Source organism: Zootoca vivipara, chromosome 1, assembly GCF_963506605.1.
Source record: "Zootoca vivipara chromosome 1, rZooViv1.1, whole genome shotgun sequence".
NCBI classification, from domain to species: Eukaryota; Metazoa; Chordata; class Lepidosauria; order Squamata; family Lacertidae; genus Zootoca; species Zootoca vivipara.
Window position 1 is genome coordinate 101,602,027 of NC_083276.1, and position 15,212 is coordinate 101,617,238.

The window sequence follows — 15,212 nt, forward strand, 5'->3', positions numbered from 1 at the left end:
AACCTTTCTTTGCTGTATCACTCACTGCATTTCGCCACCATGTCTCCTTTCAATATGGCATTTAGCAATGATTACTCTGCCTGTTCAGCAGCCCACATGGTGCCATCATATTTGTTGGCCTGGGGGAATAATGATAGCTGGAATTGGAGCATCTGTTCATGTAGGAGAGCTTCTGTTTTCCCCTTCACCACAGGCTGATGGACGAGGCTGATCAGAGCATGGGAACTGGGCAACACTGTTCAAGGAGGGTGCATCTGAGATCTAAGATACCTACCGTAGTACTTCTGGAAAGATGACTCCGCGTTTTAAGCAGAGATTTAGAATCACGCAACATGTGTTTGTGGGAATAAGTAGCCTGAGCTGCTCTTTAAAAGGACCCTGTCTGATAACGTCAGACCCAACAGGAACACCAGTGCAAAAGGCACTCCATTCTGTTGTGAAGCATTGCTATAAACGGTAAAACTGGCAGTGAAAACAGTTGTGAGTCATATACCTCACTGCCAAATGGCCTGGATTCCTGCATTGCAGGGGGTTGGACTAGATGGCCCTCAGGGTCCCTTCCAACTCTACAATTCTATGATTTCGTGGAAGATTGCGACTGTGAGTAGTAGCCATTGGTAGCCTTGTCCTCAATGAATTACCCTAAGCCTCTTTTAAAGTCATCCAAGTTGGTGGCCATCACTGCCTCCTATGGGAGCCAGTTCCATAGTTTAACTATGCACTACAGAAAGAAAAACCTTTTTTAAAAAAATCTTTCTGAATTTTCCAACATTCAGCCTCATTGGAGTTCTAGGGTTATGCCATGCATTCTTTTAGAAACTTCTGTCATGTCACCTCTTAATTGCCTTGACTCTGACTGAAAAAGTCCCAATAGTTGCAGCTTTTCCTCATCCAGCCCCTTGGCCTTTTCAGTTGCCCTTTTCTGAACCTTTTCCAGCTCTGTAATATATACAGTGGTACCTCGGGTTAAGTACTTAATTGGTTCCAGGGTGCCATTCGCACCCCAAAAAGTACTTAATCTGAGTGCCTCTTCCGCGCATGCGCGAAGCGCCGATAGAGTGCTTCTGCGCATGCGCAAATCGCGCAAACCACTTCTGCACGTGAGCATGCACATGCCCCGGAACCCGGAAGTAAACACTTCCGGGTCCGCGGAGTACTTAAACTGAAAGTACTCAAACCAGAGCGTTCTCAAACCGAGGTATGACTGTACATTTCAAAGTGAGGCAACCAGAACTGCACATGGTATTCCAGATATGGTTGCACTTTAGATTTGTCTAGCGGCATTATGATATCAGCAGTTTTTATTTTCAATTCATTTCCTAATGATCCCTAGCATGGCGTTCTTCACAGCTGCTTCACACTGGGTTGACAGCTATCTATGACTACTATATGACTCCAAAATTCTGTTCCTGGTCAGAAACTTATGAGCGTATATGTGAAATTAAAATCCCACCCCCAACATGCACTTGTTTACACTAAATGGCATTCACCACTTTCCCATTCCCCATTCACTCAGTTTGGAGAGGTTTTTTTGGAGGTCTTCACAATCTCTCTATGTTATGTCAGAAGTAGGTTGTGAGCGGATGCTGTCCCTGAAACGGCTGGAAATCATGAGTCTGAAACAAACTTGGAAGTCAGGTCGGCTTGCAGACCCTTTGGATCCGTAAAGAAAGATTCTGCTGCGTTCAGAATGTTATTATGGGAACAGCTCCTAGGAGAAAGTGTGAGCAGGTGCTACTTCCGTCAAAATTATCACCTCCTTCAGATCGTGGTGCACAGTTCAAGCCTTCTTCTGCCTAGAAATTCTGTTTGTTCTCTCTATTATCTTGCCAAGCTTACTGTGTGCCAACCCTCTAGTGAAAACTTTCCTTCTACTGAACAAGCATCATTTGATGACACATGACCAGGAGCCAATTTGGATTTCGAGCATCAAAGTCTGGTTCAGCTAAGCAAAAAATAATCTTCCAGTGCATTTGGAAGAATGTGGTTAAATCAATGCTATGTGGCAGATTTGGGAGAAGGAAATGTTAACAATGGAAAATGCTGAGCAAAACAAATACCCTACCGATGATAATAATGATAATGATATTATTATTATTATTATTATTATTATTATTATTATTATTATACCTCGCCCACTCTGGGTGGCTTACAACATATCTGAAAACATAATAAAAACATCAATCCTTAAAAACTTCCCAAAACAGAGCTGCCTTCAGATGTCTTCTAAAAGTCAGATAGTTGATTATTTCCTTGACATCTGAAGGGTGGGCATTCCACAGGGAGGGTGCCACTACCAAAAATGCCATCTGCCTGGCTCCCTGTAACTTCATTTCTTTCAGTGAGGGAACCAGCAGAAGACCCTTGGAGGAGAACCTCAGTGTCTGGGCAGAATGATGGGGATGCAGACGCTCCTTCAGGTATACTGGGCAGAGGCCATTTAGGGCTATAAAGCTCAGCACCAACACTCTGAATTGGGCTCGGAAATGTACTGAGAGCCAGTGAAGATCCTTTAGGGCCAGTGTTATATGGTCCCGGCGGCCACTCCCGGTCACCCGTCTAGCTGCTGCATTCTGGATTAGTTGTAGTTTCCAAGTCACCTTCAAAGGTAGCCCCACGTAGAGCGCATTGCAGTAGTCCAAGCAGGGGAAAACCAGGGCATGCATTCTTTGATTCTTTGGGGAAGTCATGTGAATAAATGTATGGTGTGTATGCAGTCTGAGACTAAGGAGGAAGAATTTGGCAGACACCGCTACCCCCTGAACTGGCTGTAAGTAAGAAGGCATAGAGGTGAGGGCTGGCTGAGGACAGACTGAGGTTGGTGGAGAAGTGCTCCGTTTGCAATAAAGGACCAGTCTCCACTGAAGGAGGTGGGTGGCCTGGAGGAAATAGAGAGCAGGAGTTGTGTGACTGCCTCTTTTCCTTCTTCCAAGAGACTGGCTGCTCCCATGTGCTTCTCCCAAATGCAAGTATTTCCCAGCATGATTTTAAAAGAATGTTTATTCATACTTTAAAGTCAGCACGTGGTCCAGCGTTCCAGGAACAGCTCGATGCTTGCAAGATTTCCTGTATTATGGGTGGGATAGAAATGTGAAGAAAAAAAAATCCAACTAAAAAGTTAAAGAGTGAAATACGTTGTCATTCATTCCCTCCTTTCTTGCACAAAGCATTGGGTACAATATGTAGAAAGCTTGCTCTTGTGTGTCTCATGGGTTAGTCTAGCCTGGACTGTTCTAACAGCCGGTTGTTCCTTTCTTTTTAGGTTGGAGGCTGGGCTGGGTGGCCTTTTGACTCTTTTTAACCCTCATTCAGTTCTATTTATACTCAGCAGCGCTCGCCCACAGAGAGCACAATAGACACAAAATGAATAGATGGGAAAGATACAAGGGTAATAAAAAATGAGCTGCCAGTCATTTGGATTTTTGTTGCCGATTAGGTGAGGGAATATAATAGAAAGTAATGGGGGGTGCTTCTCAACACACCACCTTCTTTGCAACCACCTAGATTCGAAAATGAATGTAGGTGCCACTAGTGCAGTCCCCTGACAGCACCTTTCAGTTTGCATCGACTGCTCTAAGCACATGCACACACTTCTACGTGCAACAGAGTTGAGATGAAGTACAGAAGATCCTATTGTTCTGCTTACAAGGCAGGGACCTCCTTGCACATGCTTGATGGATACAGAGCAAGGCTTAGCATCCCTTGTGCCTAGATGTGCTCATGTGAGAGTAAGGGAGGACTAGTACTGGCAACTCACAAAAGCACATTAAGCCCGCAAAGCACCAGGAACTAAGACCTGGAGCAGGAACCACTCTCCTTTGTTCTCAAGCTTTTTAAAAAATAAAATTTCAAAAAGTCCATTGCACCAGCAAGAATACGCATGAACAAGTCATACAACCACATGTTCAGGGCTAGGGCCTGCCATGGCCAAGAACTGTCACCATTTTCTTGACCAGTGTGACTGAGGGAATTCAAAATCACCTGCCTTGCATTTTTCTCATGAGCCTCTGAGTGTCTTTTTCAATGAAATTGAACTGCCATAGCGGTATACATCAGGGATGTCTTCCCAGTCCTCTCTATCTCCTCAAACGCAACCCTCGCAGACAGCTTTCCTCACCAGCTTTGCTTAGCACTCTCCTTGTGTGTTTTTGCCTGGCTGGAATGTGTCCTTAAGCTCTGGTGATGCTTCTTCCTTGCCAGGATGGAGGATGGGGGGGGGAGTTGCAGAGTAGCCTAGTGTACAAAGGTAACATTCACATCCATTGCCCTGTGGCTCTGCTCACCGCTAGCATATAGCCCTTGGGATGTTGCCCTGACGGGGATGCAGCCGTTGAGCTGGAAAAGGCCCCACACACCTGGTATACACAATCTGTCTCTTAGGAATCCACATCCTTTGGTCCTCTGCACTAAACTTCTAATGTGTGTGCATATGCCGTGCATAAAATGAAAAGGGATCGTTATGAATTTTGCAAGAAAGTGCCATCATGCTAATTGCAGCTGCAACAGCTTAACTGCAAGTCTAGCCGCTTGGTATGCAGAAACCCCGAGTTCCTTGTACAATCAGACAGCCAATACACATAGTGAAATCCAAGATTCTCACTGAAAACTACCCCACAAGCTGTTCATTAAACAAAGTAAGGGGACTATAAATTCAGTTTATTAGAAATCGTATGTACCTTGATGTGATTAAGGGGATTTGTAAAGCATGGAAAGAAACGGGCACTTTGTCTCACCTGAAGATGTGTCAAAAGCCATAATAAAGTTTGGTATGCTCCCAAGAATTTACTATATTGATTTTGGAGCTTAGTCTGCATGTACTTCTCTATAAAAGTGAAGACATTTGCAATGCAAGCCATTTATAAGCCAACTGAAATGTTTGGTTTTAAGATTAGGAATGGGCAACAATACAGGCACAACACAGTCCATATCCAATGCAGTGCCCATGTGCAGAAGATTTTTTCAAGGTCCAAACAAAGCCCTTCTCCTTTCCATTATTATTTATGCCCATGTGCTGGCAACATAAAGCACCATTGCAGGGAATGTCAAGAACTGTGCATGTCTCTCACAACCTCCTCCAACCTTTCTTTTGTGTGCCATGCAAGTTTACTTGCACTTCCAGGGGTAATTTTAGGGAAGCATGATCGGTTTGGCTGCACTGGGCACCGCTCTGCAAGGAGCACCACAACAATGCTGTAGAACGGAGTGTGAGAGGCACCGAATGTTAGTGCCACACAGGGCACTGCTGAAATTTGAGAAATTTGAATTTTGAGAGCCCAAAGTCCGCTACTGCTTGTACTCCAGTGGCATGAATTAACCTGCATCATAGAGAGAAACAGAGCTGGGGGACTGAATGCAGGCTTCCTGTTCTTCCAGACCAGGCACCCCCAAACTTTGGCCCTCCTGATGTTTTGGACTACAATCCCCATCATCCCTGACCACTGGTCCTGTTAGCTAGGGATCATGGGAGTTGTAGGCCAAAACATCTGGGGGGCCGCAGTTTGGGGATGCCTGTTCCAGACTCACAGAACCTTCAATACAGTTTTAGCCCTTGTGATGGGTTTGGGATTTTGATTCAGTCTATGCCTTGATCAGCATCCAGCAACAATGCAAAGTGTCAGTACACCCAGATTCAGTTTGGCACAAAGCTGTTTTGATTCTGCGTCAAAGAAAAGTGATGCTTTGGAACAATCTCTGTGTGCCTAGTGGACAAGGTGAGTTCAAAGATGCTCATCCAGCCCTGAGAGAACTGAGGTGACTTTTGATGCAAACGACGTGCAAGAGACAGAGTCAGACCAGCAAACAGGATTAAAAGGGGGCACCCCGCAATCAAAATGGCGCTCCTGCCAAAGCAAGATGGCACCCCCACCAAATAAAGATGTCGCTTCTGCCAAATTAGCTGGGTGAAGACCTTCCCCTTGAAAGAAGGTAGAATGGCGATCGCGTCAGCTGAAAACCTGTGGGGCGAAAGCCCCTCTGGGGGAAAGGGAAAGACAAGGAAAAGAGGGGAATTAACCAGAAGAAAATACCGGTAATGACTATTGGAAGAATCAAGGGGAAGAAAGGAAAAAGATCACCAGGATGATCCATTGAAGGTAAATCGCTCTCTCTCCCTCGGTTGCACAGAGGACACGCTGTTGCTGTTCCGAATGCACGCACCGAAAGAGGAAGCTCTGGTGCATGGGCATATATAGGTCCCTCGATCCATTTGGACTGCACCCCATTGGCCAGATTGAACCCAACATTGAGGGACCTACCAATCGGGTGTTGTGGCTGACCAATCTTACCCACCCAAAACACAGGTTGTCGGTTTCCAGGTCTCACTACAACACTTTGAGGGAGGACCCGATTTCCAGTTTTCAAATGTTTTTCGGAAGCCAAACATTCGATGTGGCTGCCAGCTATTGTTTCTGGGGCACCTCCACCAATCAGAAGCTGCACCTTGGTTTTGGAACAAGTCAAACGGACTTCTGGAATAGATTAAGTTTGGCGCTTTTGTTTTTGCTATTAATTTTGCGTTTTCGTTTTTGAGGCTTTTCTGTTTAATTTGCCAAATAATGACTATCATCAGTGCAGGTGAGGAAAAAAATTAATTTTAATATTTATCATCTATAATACTGTCTTATTTATTTTATAGTACAGTAAATTGATTATTGCTTTCATTTTCTGAATCAATGGTCTAGTTAAGATAGTAAAATCCATGTTAAATTGCTGTTTTAGGGGTTGTTTTTAAAAGTCTGGAACGGATTAATCCATTTTGCATTACTTTCTATGGGAAAGCGCGCCTTGGTTTTGAAACACTTTGGTTTTGGAACGGACTTTCCAAAACAGACTAAGTTTGAGAACCAAGGTACCATTGTACTACCAAAAGGAAGAGAACCTTCTTTTCCCCCCCCTCCCCCTCATAGTCATAGCTGTCAAGTTTTCCCTTTTCTCGCGAGGAAGCCTATTCAGCATAAGGGAATTTCCCTTTAAAAAAGGGAGAACTTGACAGCTATGCTCATCGTGGTTTACTACCATTGGAGCACTAATACTTCAGTTTGTGACATTTAAAATATTGGGAGTTTGGAATTTGCGGGTCGGAGTTGGAATGAACTTTTGGAGGCTCAAATGGACATTAGAGGTTGGTTCTTTATAGTTTGCTTTAAAACTGGAGCCAAAGAAGACTCTGAGGACCCTCATGTTTGAAGCAGGCATTATGATACGTCAGAACATTTAATCCAGACCCTAGGCTTGCGAATTTCAGTGGCATCTCTTCTTCTTCTTCTTCTTCTTCTTCTTCTTCTTCTTCTTCTTCTTCTTCTTCTTCTTCTTCTTCCAATGTCTGGCAAAACAAGCCCATCCCTTCTGGTTTGGTGTCTCCTATATGCATTAAAATGATATGCAGATTGCAGTTACGCAACCATAAATATGCCAATCATCTGCAACCTTCCATCACGATAGATTTCAAAAGTGCTGAACAAGTTCCCTATCCTTTCACTTTCCCCATTTCTCATACATAGATAAAAACTTAGCTAATGCACAACAAAAGATAGATGTGTGCCTATGCCTGGTAAAACTAATGTAAATTTAATCTTCCGTTTCTTGGTGGAAATGAATTATTGCTGATGCATTTGATCACTGACCACTCAGTCTCAGGATTGAATTGGTGAATCACATTCCTGCCAGTATTTTCTGAAAAATTAGGCACTGTGGGTGTTTTTTTATTTTAAAAAAAGGTGATGTTTTTTTCAAACCAATAAAAAATGATATCTTCATCCTACCTTAGACCCTGAAGATGGATTATTTTGTCCTAAAACTAATATCTACAGCTTAATGGAATTCTACCATTCTTCAGTAGTGTTGCATGTTGATAAATTATGCTGACTTTGCATTGAGAGCTAACAAGTTGGATCTGACTGAAAATAAAATAAAATCTGAGGACTAAATGAAAGGATTTCTTGGTCCACAATGTACTTGATACTTTTCACATTTATTTCAGTAGATTTAAGCTTATGTGTTCACTCACATCTACTTTAGTATTAGTAATTTAATTCTGCATATTTGTTCTGTTCAAATCAATGGGGGGGCAGTGTTTGACTTAAAAAGATTGTCCTTTACTTTTAAAATAATAATTAAATCAATCAATCAATATCAAAATACTGCATTTTAAGTCATCTATTAGCATTTAACAATCCTGGCTGTTAAAGACGAAATGTTCTTTCAGTCAAAGTCAATGCAAACTTTGCTAATTAATTAAACGACTGGAATTGGGATAGACCAAATACACAGACTGAGGCTAATATCCATTTAAAACAGAAGATTAAGATGGCCTGGATCCAAATGCAATGCTCTCTGATTCAGCAAGTATGTAATCAAAGTGAGCATAAAGATTGCCCCCAAATGAATGACCAAATAGAACGGAATAACCTTCAAAATCTAATCATAGAAACATTTACATAGCATCATTTAAGTGTTCAAAAACATTCCCATCTGTTACCTTGCTGATCTAGATATAGTTGCAAGGGTTACAGCAGGGAAGGGGGATGTTTTCTGGCCACTGAACCAGATCACTCTCCCAAACCCCTGGCCAGGTGGGCAGGGTAGGAACTTCAGAGCACAGCTATTTTCCTGTTTGCTGTTTCCCGCTTGTCTAGGCACAGGTCTCAGTGGTTTTGCCATTGCCCTGCCTCTTTCCGCCGGCAAACCCACTTTTTAGCACCAAATCAGGACAAACGGCAATCCCAACAGCCATTTGCTCCAATTCAGTGCTAAATTACAGGTTTTTCCAGGGGAAAGCAGAGGGGGGGGGGGGAAGAAGAAGAAGAAGAAGAAGAAGAAGAAGAAGAAGAAGAAGAAGAAGAAGAAGAAGAAGAAGAAGAAGAAGAAGAAGAAGAAGAAGAAGGAGGAGGAGGAGGAGGAGGAGGAGGAGGAGGAGGAGGAGGAGGAGGAGGAGGAGGAGGAGGAGGAGGGAGGGGGAGGAGGGGGAGGAGGGGGAGGGGAGGGGGAGGGGGAGGGGGAGGACACCTGCTGCTCTGGAAACAGTGGGCCTAACATTCCGGATGGTTTCATCTATTTTAATAGTTGCTTATAATTATAATGGTATGCATTTGCTTGGAAGTAACTCTGAAATGTACTCAAGATATCCTTACACATTTTGATACTGGGATCGTTTTAGTGTTTGCATTCGGCAAAACTTGTCCTTCCTGCAAGTTGTTGTTTTTCTCTCACACACAGCACACTGTGGCAGATGACATAGCCACATGCTGTTCCTTCCCTCTTAGTAAGTGCTTTTGCTGTGCCACAGTGTTAATATCGCATGTCTCAAACATATTACAGAGCTCTCAGTGGCATGCCTCACTCCAATGAAGGGTTTCATTTAGCAAATTTTGGCTGCAGTCCTGGAACAACTTCCTTTCATCAAGTCCCACTGAGTCCGATTCAATAACTAACTCATAAATATGATTTTGAATAGTATCAGTGCTACTGTTGATGGGAGAGAAAATGAGCATTATTTAAGGCTTGGGAATAAGATTGCCAGGTCTCCAGCATCCTCAAGCCTGACATTCTTAGTGTGGGGTGGAGTTGCCTTGTGGGGTGGGATCTTATGTGGGCTATGGGGAAGTCTCGTTATGTCATGCACCTGCAAACTCTTAACAGGCAAGAAACTAACACCTAAGGCGGGGCAGGGAGCGAGAGATGCAGTGGCCTGAAAGGTGTGCCCTGCACCACCCAGCCTTGCCTTAGAGCCGGCCCTGTCCAGGTTTGCAGCATTGGGGAGCCGATTTTTTTGGGAGCCAAGCCGTTTGACAACCAAGGTACCACTGTACTGAATATTGATCCATTTCTCCCCTGAAACCAGGTTTGATCTGAACAGGGGGAAATAATGGCCTAGCTGTGTTTTATGCCACTGAAGCACACACAGCCAAATACTCACTTCCTAAAATGTGTTGACTCAATGAAGAGGATTGCATCCAAAGGCTTGCCCGGTCTTCCAGCCTGCTACATATAGCTGAAAGTATGTAAACAGAACTTCATGTCTGTTCATCTGTATGTACTCTGGGCATGTGCAATTGGGACTCCAGATTGTGCAGGCTTCCCAACTGCACATCCAAACCTAAGTGTGTATAGTTGCGAGTGCAAATATTTTTCCCATTCACACTTTCTGCTGCTGGTGCAGCAGCCAGGTATGATGCACTCTTATTTCTAAGAGAGAGATAAACTTGAAAGTTACGTTCACTGAGGGTAAACTGTCTTGAAAATTATATAAATAAAGAAATTAAAGAGACCTCATTTTCTCTCAACCTCCGAATCAGGAGCATAGAAAATTCATGTGTATAAATACAACCAATTCTCTCTGTTCCAAGTGTTTGCTGAATTACAACCTCGTTCAATATCCAAATTGAAAATTAGCAATAAACTGTGGTAGGGATGGTCTATTTCTTTTTTTCTCATAAGCCACAGTAATTACATGCAAGTCCATTCTGGATTATCAATACCAGTTTGATTTTCTCAAGTTCATCTGAATAACCCATATTGATATTAATGTTCCTCAAAATCTGCAGCACTTGAGTTTTATTGCTGTCAGCATGAACTGAGCATTAAAATTGCAGTCGCCTGCGTTTTCCTATGCAGTGTACAGCCCAACACTAAATATTTGTTAATGGCTGCCTAGACAACCGGAAATAGCCCCTAAAATTATGCTGTCTTTGTATTGTTTTGTAACCAACCACACTTTTTTTGTGTGCGTTACTGATGCCAAAACCATTTACATAAAAGCAAGGAGCCTTAAATTAAAGCAGGTGGGTGTAAGCAAATTACCAGTATGCTCTACTCATTATCTGAAATGTTGCATCGTAAGGATAGCACAAAACATTTCCTGTGTATGTGAAACTGAAATCTGAAAGGGAGTGTCAAGATCCCAGAGTGAAGGAATGAATAGGAGCTGCCTGGGGCCAACCCTAGATTGCGCACGCACATCCCACATACACACTCACACACAGTGTATTCCTTTTATAATTACTTTTTTCTCTCTCTTTGGGGAAAGTGGGACACGGTAGATGTAATTTACTTGTTTGGGCAAGTTCTGGCCTTCTGCGTGAAGGCTCCATCTCCTTTATCTGATGTATACACACCCTAGTGTTTCCCTAATGCAGCATGAGATGCGTAGGACTTTTCCAATGGCAGACTTCCAGGCTCATATATAATGTAAACAAAATAGTCTCATTATGCAACTCTCTCCCACTCACAGTGCAAATTCTTTAAAACTCAGAGGGTTTTAAAGCTTAGGGTTTCGTGGACTAGACAATGGCCAAGTTATTTCTGAAGCACACTCAAGACGTAGGAAGAGGAGCAAACTATGAATGAGAAAGCATGCTACATCAGCCCAGTCACATACCTTCAAATGAGATCTCGGCAGCCACAAGATCTCGGCACATTTTTGGGTGCCACGCAAGATCTTACCCCGAGAAAAGCACTTTCTTCAGGGTGAGAGTGAGGTAAAGGTCATGTGTCTCTCTTGGGAGTGTGTCCCGGAAGACACACATCCTGGTTTGGGGTCGGAAAAAGTTTGACAGTATTCCAAGGGTTGGCAAGGCTTACCGGGCATGAGCCAGATCACTCCCACAGAGATCCTCCGTGGGCCAGGCCGGCACAGCACGACGCCGGAAATCGCTTCTGCATATGCCCAGACGCCGAAAACCGCACCTGCGCAGAAGCGATTTCCGGCGTCTGGGCATGCTCAGAAGCGATTTCTAGAGCCGTAGAAGAGAGTCGCCATGCCACGCTGCACCAGTTTAGCGCAGGGCGCAGAGACTCCCCGAGCGGGTTGCTTGGTTCAGAGGTGGCTTGTGGGCCGGTTAAACTGCCTCCATGAGCAGCTTCCGGCCCATGGGCCTTAGGTTGACTTCACTGCTCACCTACTGTAGCATGTAGGATTGGCCCAAAGGGTCCAGTCCTGGAACAAAAGGGGCAAGTTGCATTTATTGAAAAATTTATATACCACTTAACTCCGGGTTGTCATATGTCTGGAACTTCCTGGACATAGACAGGATTCGGTCATTTTGGCGGAAATCGCTTAAATATCCAGGGAAATCCTGACATAGGTCAAAAAAAAGCTCAGCAACTTTTGTGTCCAGATGTTCACTTTTTGAAATATGACAGCCCTACTTAACTATAATAGTCCCTAAGCAGTTCACAAAGATACGATACAAAAATAAAAAGTCAGTTAGACTTATAAAATCAAGCATCAATTAAAACATCTGATGGATCTAAAAAAAATAAAGTCTTCAGTAGGTTCCAGAAGTTCAGTAAGGAAGAGGCCTGTCTGACCTCAATTAGAAGGGAGCTCTTAAAAATTGGGCCCACAATGCTAAATGCATTGCTCCCGGTGGATCTGAGCCATGGAGGGACCATTAACAGTGACTCTACTGAAGACCTAAGAGATTGGGTGGACCCAAATTGTTAAGGGCCTTGTGAACTAATACAAAAACTAAACAAAAAAACATGAACCTAGCCCAGTAGCATGTGAACATCCAGTACAGACTTCTGAGCACTAGAGTTATGTGCTGGCAATAGTTTGTCCCCAACAAGAGTCTAGTCACAGCATTTTTCACCAGCTGCCACCTCTGGACCAGGCCCAAGGGCAGCTGGTATCTTCACATCAACTACAGCACTTATCCCCCTCCTTCTCTCACCCATCAGTCTCTGCAGTAACCATCATAATATGCTGCCTAGGAACTTGCTGTGGCGTCTGAGAAGTTCCAGATTTACATAGCATTGAAAGAGTAGACAAATCAAGAGGATGAGTCTTGAAGTAGCCCATACCAGTCAGGAAAATGAAGCAGGCTTCTTCAGGCAGAATACAGTGGTACCTCGACTTACGAAGGCGATCCGTTCCGTGGTGCTCTTTGGATGTCGAATCCTTCGGAAGTCGAAGTGTCCATTTTGCACATGCACAAAGCATGATTTTGCGCTTTGCGCATGCACAGAACGTGCCCCCGCTTCTGCGCATGTGCAGAACATGCGCACGGCAAAAATACTTCCGGGTTTGCGGACTTCGTAAGTCAAGGTACCACTGTATTTGGAGCAGGGAGTAGATGAAGGTAGGAACATTTAAAATGTTGCACCTACCTGCTCGGGATGCGGGTGGCGCTGTGGGTTAAACCACAGAGCCTAGGGCTTGCCGATCAGAAGGTTGGCGGTTTGAATCCCCGTGATGGGGTGAGCTCCCATTGCTCGGTCCCAGCTCCTGCCAACCTAGCAGTTCGAAAGCACATCAAAATGCAAGTAGATAAATAGGTACCGCTACAGTGGGAAGGTAAATGGTGTTTCCATGTCCTGCTCTGGTTCGCCAGAAGCGGCTTTGTTATGCTGGCCACATGACCCAGAAGCTGTATGCTGGCTCCCTCGGCCAATAATGCGAGACGAGCGCCGCAACCCCAGAGTCGTTCATGACTGAACCTAATGGTCAGGGGTCCCTTTACCTTTACCTGCTCTCAGGGATGTTGGTTTTCTAGGGTGGGGGGGAATGAATTGGGAATTTCCCCTGTATATCTTAAGTAGTTTACATAGGGTGGTTTTCATTTTTTTAAAAAAAATGTTTATTTTTCTTGTATTTAGTAAACAACCGCTAAACACACTGAAACTGCCAAGCTTTCCTAATATTTATCTGTCCCTGGCATCCATTTATTTTTACTAATGAACTTGTGAATGGAAACTTTCCGGGGGCGGAGGAATGAAGCCCTTCCCCCTGCTCTAGAGGAAAGAAGCCCATTATCCGCAATGTAATATCAATGGGAATGTCACTGGTATTTTTTGTAGTTATTAATTATCTTATTCCTAACTCCAAATAGAATGCCCACAGAACATTTTCCTTCCAGCTCATTTAGTAGAGGAATGCACCTTCCCACCCCCTCAAAAAAATTCAATGCCTCAATATTTTATTCATTATTTATTAATTCTTCATGGATCTCACCAACTGCAGCTTTGACTGGAAGTCTTTAGTTGCGCAATTTGAACAGATGAAAAGCCACTATCGGCAACTGCAATCTTTTACCTTTTGTCAGCTCTTGCTGGGGTGTGGGGTGGAGGAGAGAGAATTTGAATGCAACAGGAGCCTGCCTCTGCTAGGTACTAACTGTTGAATGTGTGCAGTGGTTAGAAGAATTCAGTAAAAAAAAAAAATCCTTAGGAGAGAAGTTTTTGGACCAGAGTTTGGTAAAGTGCTCTAGGCCACCTGAGGATGCAAATTATCACATGGCTCTCACTTTTGCAAATGGGGTGTGTGAATGTGTTTGTGAGCGTGAGAGACATTACTAGTTATTGACTTGTTTCCTTTGAGTCATATCCATGTGGCTAAGTTAAAAACAGAAGTCTCGATTGAATATTTAACAGATTGTTGGGTTGTTTTTGTCTCCCCCGAGGCAAGGAACATAAGAACATAAGAACTGTTCTGCTGGATTAGACCAAGGTCTTTCCGGTCCAGTGTTATGTTTCCAAGAGGAGCCAGACAGATGCCTCTGGAAGCTCACAAGTAGCCAACAATGGTGATGCTGGGCCTCCATTTGTCCTTAGCGTTTAGGCCAAATAAAATGACCCAGAAAAAAAACATGTTATCTTGGATATAAACATCTTCAAAGCAGTATTTTATGCCTGGGTTCTGTTACCTAGGTAGTCTAGTTCTGTGCATGTCTACTTAGAAGTCAGTCGTACTATTCAGTGGGACTTGCTTCCAGGAAAGTAGGCACCGGATTGTGCCCATAATTAATTTCTTTTTAAAGCATATATGTTCAAACTGAAACCAGCAGCCCTACAGTCTTTGCATCAAGTGAATATTTCTGTTTTGAATATTGTCAGTATAGAGATCCCTGCCCAAGTTTGTAAAAATAAAAAGAAGGAAAAACTTTAAGGTGCAGGCAAACTACACAGCATGTCTCCGAGTGTCACTCTCCTAAAGACAATACTTCCAAAAATAATCCTACATATGGCATAGCTGCCAAGTTTTTCCTTTTCTCGCGAGGAAGCCTATTCAGCATAAGGGAAAATCCCTGTAAAAAAAGGATAACTTGGCAGCTATGACATATGGAAGGAATTGTAATTTATAGCCAACACATTTTCACACTCATGTTTCCACTCATTGGTATAAATGATATCTTTAGCTGTTTCCAGGTGACCCGTTTATTCTGCATGCATCCTGAGTTGTTTGCTATTTAATCTGCATTCATTCTGATTTGTTT